Source organism: Numenius arquata, chromosome 1 (genome assembly GCF_964106895.1).
Source record: "Numenius arquata chromosome 1, bNumArq3.hap1.1, whole genome shotgun sequence".
Taxonomy (NCBI): domain Eukaryota; kingdom Metazoa; phylum Chordata; class Aves; order Charadriiformes; family Scolopacidae; genus Numenius; species Numenius arquata.
In genome coordinates this window covers 125,330,941-125,340,441 of record NC_133576.1, presented here as the reverse complement: position 1 = coordinate 125,340,441, position 9,501 = coordinate 125,330,941, and positions in this window count along the sequence as shown.

Sequence of the window (9,501 nt, the reverse complement as noted above, 5' to 3'; positions counted from 1 at the left end):
AGGTCAGCCCATTTCGTTATTTGCCCCTTAGAGGGTCGGAAACAGAAAAAACGTAGAGGGGTCGCATTGGTGGGGAGGAGTGGACAGGACAGGTGACCCAAACCTGACCACCTGGGGTATTCCATCCCATCTGCCCCATGCTCAGTATAAAAGCTGAGGGATCAAAGGGTCAGCCCCTTCCTGCGATGGCCGACATCCAGAGAGGACTCTGTCTGTTCATCTGCCTTTGATCCCAATCCGTGTGTTCCTGACTCCAGAGCTGGAATCCAGTTCCCATTCGTTGCTGAGTCCAGTCTGGGACTTCCCCAGTGCCTGCCGGTGACGTGACTGTCATCCTGGGAGCTTGATACGGTTTTGTATATATTGCATCTATTTCATTATTTTCTTCTTTATTTTTATTTTAATATTAATTCTTCATTAAAGTAGTTTAGTTCATTCTAAACTTCTGAATCTCCTTATCTCTTTCTCCTCCTCTCTCCTCTTTTGGGGGGGGCCATCTGTCAGTCTGGTTTTGGTAAATTCAGCCGAAACCACAACACCTAATCATAGTGTGATTCTTTCCTGTGGTAATTTCTAGTATGCGTAAGTGTGAAATACTCTGTCAAAAATATTCTTACTCTCTTTTTACTGACTGGGAAATATGAAGCAAGATTAAATTAATTACATAACAGGAAACGGTGCCTAATAGTCTAGTAATCATACTGGAAGTTATGAGATCTGCAGTGTGTTCCAGTGAATTGATACCTGGTTTGGGGACTTTGGGGTTACATTTACTTCTGCCCTTATTTGTGTCTGAATTGAGCAAGTAGTGAAACAGTTTGAATTGGAGTGAAGAATATTAAATGTATTGGCATGCTTCCATATACAGAAGAAAAGCCATTAATAAATACCAAAGTGGGAAATTCTCTCATCGTGACAATTTCTTAAAAATTATGACCTATTATTTTCTTGACTGAAAGTCACAGAGCAGCAACAAGATCCACCAGGAAGTCTTTAAAGTTTAATGTGAAGTATCATCTCAAGCTTTTCGCACTAGCACAGAAAAAGGCTGTCTTTGCAAGCTCTGTAAGACTCACTAAGCATAAACGTTCATTCTTTCTCGCAACCTAGCTTCTACAGTATTTTCCATTAAGAAACTTGCTGTGCACTTAGTTTTATTTTCAAGATTTAAAAGGGTGATGAATTTGGCTCTCTTTTGAGCCAAAGGTGGTTGATTTAGTCCATGAATCAATTCATCTGCTATTAGTATGCAAAACTGAAGAGAAAGTTCTCTGAATATAGGGTAGGTGTCCAAAAAACAGGGCAAAAGGACTGCAGAAGATCAGTTACACCAAACTCCTGCCCTTAAACGGGATAAAAAACTTACTGGTTGGAACCAGTCTTTTGGAAAATATTTCTGTTTAGAAGTAGCTCAGATTTAGTATCAAATGGGATGTATAATGACAAGTAGAACAATGTAAGAAACTCAAAATGAATTGCTGTTCACGAAGTAGAGGTTGCTTACTCCCTCCTTCCATACAGTTTAGCATGACTGGTTTTTTTTGGAAATGACATTGCCACACTTGGCAAAACCATCACTGCCCCAGTCTCAGTATATAAGCAAGTATCTACATTTAAATACACATACACTGCAGGGGACAGATTTTTACAGGTATTTGAGCACCTAATTCTTAGCTGCATGTGGTCTAGTACCTTTTCTAACCAAGTCACATTCATCTATCAAGCACTTGCTATCCAAGATAGGAATCTACTTTGCAAATATTATTTACTTACATTCTCAGGGCCCTGTGAGTTAGGCAGACTTCAGCACAGCCACTTTAAAGACTGGTACATGCAAGTTCAAAGGTGCTAAATGAATGATAAGGCACATCAGTAGAAGAACTGTGTCAAGTATCCAGCAGGCTTAAATTCTAGTCCTCTACATTATACGTTTCTTTATAAAGTTGCCTGTATATCATATAAAGCCCCAACAATGTGCAATTTAATAACATTTCTTGTGCTCTCCCTGAGATTCAGGGAGGTCTCCTAGAAGTCAAGACAAATGATGTATAAATAGTTGCAGTCCCAGTTCTTAAGGCATAAGTGGGATTTTTCCAAAGCTCATCTTGCTGCTAGAGTTTCTTGTGACTTGTTAGTTGTTGGGGTTATTTTTCAGTCTTGTGTGCAATGATTTGGTGATCTTTATTGTTAGAGAATATGGAGTTGTCCTATGCAGCTTTCTTTGCTTTATGGATTACAGAAGGAAGACACTGCCAAAGGTTAGAGATGGCAAAAGTCATTTTATACGCAGTGAAATAGAAATAGGAAAAATACTAAAATCTGTTTCTATTTGTAGCTTTATAGCAGATCTTACAAATGACCTCAGTTGCAAAGTGTCTTATCATTGAATGCTCAGCTAACATTAGCTCCTGGGCTGTAGTAGCTTGCATCCCATTAAGTAATACCCACATCACCTTAGTTTTCTCACTATGTACCCACTCAAGGGAGGCAGAAACTCTGCAACACTGGCAAGCCATAGAATTGTAAAGGATTGTATTAAAGTCCCTTCTTCATCTTTCCTACTTTTCCGGCTATACTATTTGGACTAATAAAAAGTGTTGCCATTATTTACATACTTTTCCGTGCCTATGTTCTGAATTAGCTGTGATTACATTACTGCTGGGCACTCTTCTGTGTCACTTTAATACAGCATACCTCAAATATGGTGGAACTAATATCTGAATAGCCCTGAACTAATAACTAATGGCCCTGAATCTGAAAAATGTCTTGAGCTTTATTTTAAACCCTACAGCATTCATCTTCAAATTGAAACCCCTTACAAGCCTAAGTTTAGGCACCCACTTAATTATTTCGCTGAATGGGGATGCTGATGAGCCACAGTGGCATAAGAGATGGAAACCTTACTGAAAGGTTTTAATAGGGCTTTGCTCTGTGTCCCTGCTTGTCAGGATATTGTGACACCAATGGTGTAAACCAACATAAAAAAAAAAAACAAACCAAACCGAAACAAAAACCCCACTAAAAAATTGAGGGCAAAAATAAATGAAGAAAAAAATAATTTTGAGCAATCTCTACTAAGAAAAATGTTACAAAACATGTATAAGTAAATACTTTCTCTTCTTCAGATATATATGGTACTGTTGTGTGAAAAGAAAGCATGAATTTTAACATTCACCATGACAGCCTAGAGTGCCACATGCATTTTTTCTTTGTAGCTTGTAAGCTATTGTTACTTTATGTTACCGTAAGTATCCAAAACCATTCACACAGTGGCATGTAAAAAGCCATGTTTTAGTGGACTTTCAAACTATTTTGCAAACTTTATCATTGTTTATTCTTAGAGATTGGACCGGGTGATTTGTCTATTCATTTACTTATTTTTGTCAGTTTCTTATCCATTTGATTTAAGATGCTGAGTATTAAATGGGAATCCTCAAACTTCATGAATGGTACTGGATATTTTTCTACCTGTCTTGTCTGTGCATCAACAAATAGCACTAACCTAAACCAAAGTGGCAGGCAACAGGTTTCCTAGAGGTTTGCTGTCTGCAATTGGCTAGAACAGGAAACAGTAAATTTTAAAAGGTTGAACTAATATAATTGTCTTAAAGAATATGAAGATTTTGAAAATGTATTTAGAGTGCTATACCAAGTTAAAAAAAAAAAAAAAAAGCTGCTGTGACTAAAACCAAAGTATTTTCAAAGAGGTAAGCAAACACCAAATTCATCTGAAAATCTGCCAGGTGCTCTTTTAGATATGCCAAGTGTATCTCTCTGTTCTTTTTCCTTTCAGTCTGTATAGATTTTTTACAAAATTTGTTATGTGGTAAAAAGTGATAACTTCCATTTTTTTCATGGTAGATTGATGCCACTGTCAAGATCCAAGCTTTTGGGCTGCCTCACTGCTGTTAGAAATCCATCCTTGTTGACATTTTTTATGAACTGCATCAGGTCAGTATTCTACCTCATGTACAAGTTTTGGGCAATGGTTTCAAGGGGTTCTGAAGGAATGTGGGGGTTCTAAGAGAAGAACCCAATTATTTTTCAGGTGGAACTGATATATGGAAATAATAATGCTCAAATCCCTGAAAGATTCAGACACCTCCCCAGGGCTAGGTGTAATTTAGATATTCAAGAGCGGAAATGCAGACTCTAATTCTATCCCTCTTAACAATAAAGTTCGGCAGATGCTTTGTGTTCTTTTCCTGGGCAAGACCAGACACGTCAGTCTTTTAGGAGAGCTGAAAGGTTTGGCTTCTGGCTCATTAAGAAATCTTTTCCAGAGAGCAGTCATTCTTACAGTCCCTACTCCCAAATGGCCCAGTGGCCCAGCTCAGTAGGGGTGCCTTTAGCTTATCTCAAGAGGACCTACAGAATCATGCACACATCAAACCCAGTGATCACTGTATTCATACAATAGGACTTGAGAAAATGAAGTACTAGTTTTCCTTTTGTGCAACATTTCCCAGAAACCTGTCAAGTGCAGGTCATAACATAGGTCACAACGAATTTTATCCATTGACTTAGCTATATTAACAAGGTACTCCATTCCCTCTAAAATGCAAAAATAAAAGAAACAAAGATGTTGGGTTTGTAATTACTTGAATAATTTTACAGTATCATGCTTTACAACAAAAGAACAAGGATTTCATAGGAAAGGAAAAGTTATCAAGTAAAGTGCAAAAGAGAAGTTTTTTAAATAGTGGAAAGTGTTTTACAGAACAATTTCTTCATTGCCACTGCTGCAGAAAGGAAAGACAGAGCAGGTACAGAATTTCAACTATCATCTCACCAAATGCAAGAAAACTTCCCGTGAGGAGAAAAAACCTACCCTTTTCCAAGTTCATGAACAGGTAATCAGATGATGCATGGTATTTTGCAGATACATTATCTTTATACTTAGCCAATATCTGTCATAAAATTATGGAAAAAAAAGTAATATGAACAATGAAGACAAGTAAATATCTAAATCTAGCAATTTATTTTATAGGCATTTTTAAATTAAGATGTCACTATAGCTTGTTACTCTCTATTTAATGTGTCCATTTTTTTTCAGTATTATCACTTCCATCTATCTAGTTTACTCTTTTGTTAAGCATAATCAAAAGATGGCAGTGGAGTTTTTTCTCCCCAACCCAATACATGCCAAGGCAAGTGAAAAGTCCTGCACCCCAGTCAGGGAAATCAATGCAGATTGAAGGGATAAATGGATTGAGAGCAGCCCTCCAGAAAAGGACTTGGGGATGCCGGTGGATGAAATATTGGACATGAGCTAACAATGTGCGCTCACATATCAGAAAGCCAACCACATCCTGGGCTGCACTGAAAGAAGCATGATTCTGCCCCTCGATTCTGCTCTGGTACAACCCTGCCTGGAATACTGCATCCAGCTCTGAAGTCCCCACTACAAGAAAGAGATGGACCTGTTGGAGCTGGTCCAGAGGACGGCCCTGAAAATGGTCAGAGGGCTGGAACACCTCTCTTGAGGCTCTGGGGAGACCTTATAGCAGTGCTTCGGTACTTACAGGGGGCCTACAGAAAAGGTGGAGAGGGATGCTTTATCAGGGAGTGTAGTGATAGGATGAAGGGCAATGGTTTTAAACTGAAAGAAGGGGATTTAGATTAGATATTAGGAAGAAATGTTTTACTGTGAGGGTGGTGAGACACTGGAACAGGTTGCCCAAGGAAGTTGTGGATGCCCTATCCCTGGAAGTGCTCAAGGCCAGGCTGGATGGATCTTTGAGCAACCTGGTCTAGTGGAAGGTGTACCTGCCCATGGCAGGGGGGCTGGAACTCGACGATGTTTTAGGTCCCTTCCAACCCTACTCATTCTATGATTCCATGATAAATGAAACTTGGGAATAACACATAATCAAATGGTAACAACTGGTTTTCTGTACAGCTGGAGATTACCAGTGTTCTTTTACATGGTTGGGGTTTTTTCCATAGTTTTTGATAACTGTACTATAGAATTTATTCCTATATGGGCTCTTTTTTACTATATGACCTTTCTAAGCCTTAACAGTAAGAAAAAGTGGATCATGTAATAAAAATCAGTTACCTATAAAAAGAATTTTTGCACTGAAATAAGTGGAGCTATGCTAGTCCACCTTAACTGGTTCTAGCTCTAGAAAGCCAATATTGCATATAGGAAAAAAGGCTGTGATTTGGCAACACCTAAGCCTGCAAATAAATGGAATCATTGAAACACAATACTGCTATATGTGTAACAGTGAAAGCCCTTGGACGTCCTGAAGCATTAAGCACGCAGTTTTAATCATGTGCATGATTGCTTTTTGGAATCAAAAAGAGAGTCTTGGTGATGACCTAGAACAGTAGGTATTACATAAATTAAAACTCACAAGCAAAACTAAGTGCTGAAGAGTTGCAGGTACTAATAGCAGCAATGAAAAATGTAGTCAGTTGTCTTGTGTGTGGTAAATACATTATCTTTGGTGTTCTACTTATTTTTTAATGTCAAATTATTCATTATTCATGACCTGCATGAGATAGTCAAGGCGTAAAATAATTGTTTATGCTAGATACATGCTATTTAATGATCCAACTCTGTGATTAAAACAAATCAATGCATTCCCAAATGGCACTTTTCAGTGAAATTCTAAAGATCAAGGAAAAATTTAGGCATAATACTTCTGTTACATTAACACAAATACCAAAATCCTTCAGGATAAAAGTTTTCTCAGGAGAAATAAATCATAAAACACAAGAGTTAATGGACTAATTATGAAATTATGAAATTGTACCAAAATATTTAAAGCTACAATGATAAAGTAGTTAGATGGAACAAGTCTTTTAAATCAGATTAGCTTGGAAAGATACTGCAATGTTCGTTCTGGGACTGTTGGGTTCAAATTCAGCCATCGGGAAGAGGACTATTTATCACCGAATCGCAGAATCACAGAATGATATGGGGTTGGAAGAGACCTCTGGAGATCATCTAGTCCAACCCCCCTGCCAAAGCAGGTCCACCTAGAGCAGGTTGCACAGGAATGTGTGCAGGCAGCTTTTGAATGTCTCCAGAGACAGAGACTCCACTACCTCTCTGGGCTGCATGTTCCAGTGCTCTGCCATCCTCAAATTAAAGAAGTTCCTCCTCATGTTTAGGTGGAACTTCTTATGTTCAAGTTTGTGCCCATTTCCTCTTGTCCTGTCACTGGGTACCACTGAAAAAAGACCAGCTCCATCCTCTTGAGACTAAGCTCTCAACTATTTTTTACATAAGTCATTACACTAAAACCAATTACATTCCTTTGAATCTAGTTCTCCAGTAACAACTGTATCTTGCCATCTGATCAGAAGATGAAAATACCGGTGCTTGATTTGAGAGCAGAAGTAATAAAACCCCACTAATGATCACTTCTCTGTTATGCCCAAGGTATTTCTGAATCAGAGTATACCTCAGAGTTAACATTGTGCAGAAAATTATTCTTAGATATTAAAATTCTGGCACGAAGGCTCATACTAATGTGAAACCAATTCTCAAACAGGTGATTGAAATGAGTAGAGAGCTTCATGCTATTGTGAAGATAACTTTGCAGTTGGACCTCAGAGTCATAGAAATAAAGAACTGTGAATACATTGCTACTTTAGAGTCTGTATATGCAGTATAATTGTCTTTTTGGTGCTACAAGTAGTTTTAAGCAATATGTATTTTTACCAATTGAACTCCTTTCCATATACCTTAGTTCAGACACAGTCTGAAGCTGAAAAATTGGTGTATTTTAAAGTCCTAAGCATGACAAAGGCAATATCAACTACAAAACAGCTTGCATAACAGGAATGTAACTTCTGTTTCAGTTAGATCATCCTTGTAGAAAATTACATGCTCACAACTGAAATATATGAAGTAATAGAGTCCATCACATCCATTTGATCCATCAATCAATTACTCCAGTTTAAGCATCAATTCCAGTTTTGATTCAATTTTGACTTGCTTGAGCTTCCAGTCACTGGGCTTCTCTCCTTTTTTTTCAGACTCTGTGTATTATAATTTTAAAGTTTCTTCTTACTCTTTTTTTTTTTTTTTTTTTTTTTTTAAATACAGAAATGATCTGAGTTTCTTCTTTTACTACAATGCAGGTTTTTATAACATTCTTTTGACTTCTGATTCCTTTCCAGTTTTCCAGCATATATTTTTAAATGGAGACATTAGTGGCCTTTCACAAGTAGTCCTGTCATCTCCAGACAGAGAGGGAAAATCACCTTATTTTCTACTGTCTTGCTCACAGAGACAAAGTTATGTTTGCCCAGCTAGCTGCTGCAGCTTTGTTTTGGGACTACACATTTAGTTGATGACTGATGTTTTTTTTAAATACATTTCATCTCCCTGATGATAAGGAAGATGCCCTTTTATAATAATTCCATCCAGTAACCCCATTTCAGTGTGATACATGATCTTCACTTCTAGATATGTATTATTTGATTTAAAGCAACAGGATAGCAGGATAACAACACAAAACCCAAACTAATCCCCACTGAAAGCAGTTCAAAGAATGGAGTAATACATTTTCAAGCAAACATCTGAAAGAAGATGGCAATGCATATGACTGTGGCCTTTAGAGTAGTGGCCAGAGCTTTTTCCTAACCCTAACAACTTACGGGCACAGCATTTAAAGAAAGCTGTATGCAGTCATAATATTGAGCAATCCTTCCCACATCATTATCTGTGAATCACTATTTCCTTATGTCTTCTGATGTGTCTATGCGGAAACCATTTCTCTTGCCTGGGTCATTGCAGCCCACTGCACCTGTCTTCATAGGGAACATCCCAATGAAGGCTTGCAAAGGCCTCCATCCGTAAGCATTTGACAGGCACTTCTACCACAAAATTCTCAGGTGGATGTTTTTGTACTAAAGTCAAGTGTTGAAGGGTTCACAGTGTCTTCCACTAGGAGCTTTTCTCTAGACAGCACACATTTGTTCTCCAGACAGCATACTCATAAATGAGCTGGAAAAGAGAGTGAGCTCTCAGGTGATAAAGTCTGCTGATGATATGAAGTTATTCAAAATAAAAAAAGACAGCAGATCACTATGAAGAACTACATAGGGAACTTATGAAATTGAGTGATTGGGCAATAAAATACTTAAATTCACTGTAGATAAATGTCAAGGGATGCATGTGAGCAGAAAGACTTCCAGCTTCCTGTATAAAAAAATGGGCTCTGAGGTGACCATTAATGCTACATGAGTGAGACCTGAGGTTATGAGAGACAGATCAATGAAAAACTATGCTCACTACCTGCCAGTTGGCAAAACAAACAGCCAAACAAAGCACAAAACCACCCCAACAGATCAAATCCTGGGACTAAGTAGGAAGTGATTTGAGAACAAAACGAAAACGAAAACTATGTCAGTGTATAAATTCATGGGTCACCCTCATGCCAAATCCACAGACCATCCAGAGCACAGCGGGTTCCTGTCTGCACCACACAGTTTCCCTTTGTACAGAAACCAGAACTCCAAGGAAACAAAAATACACCC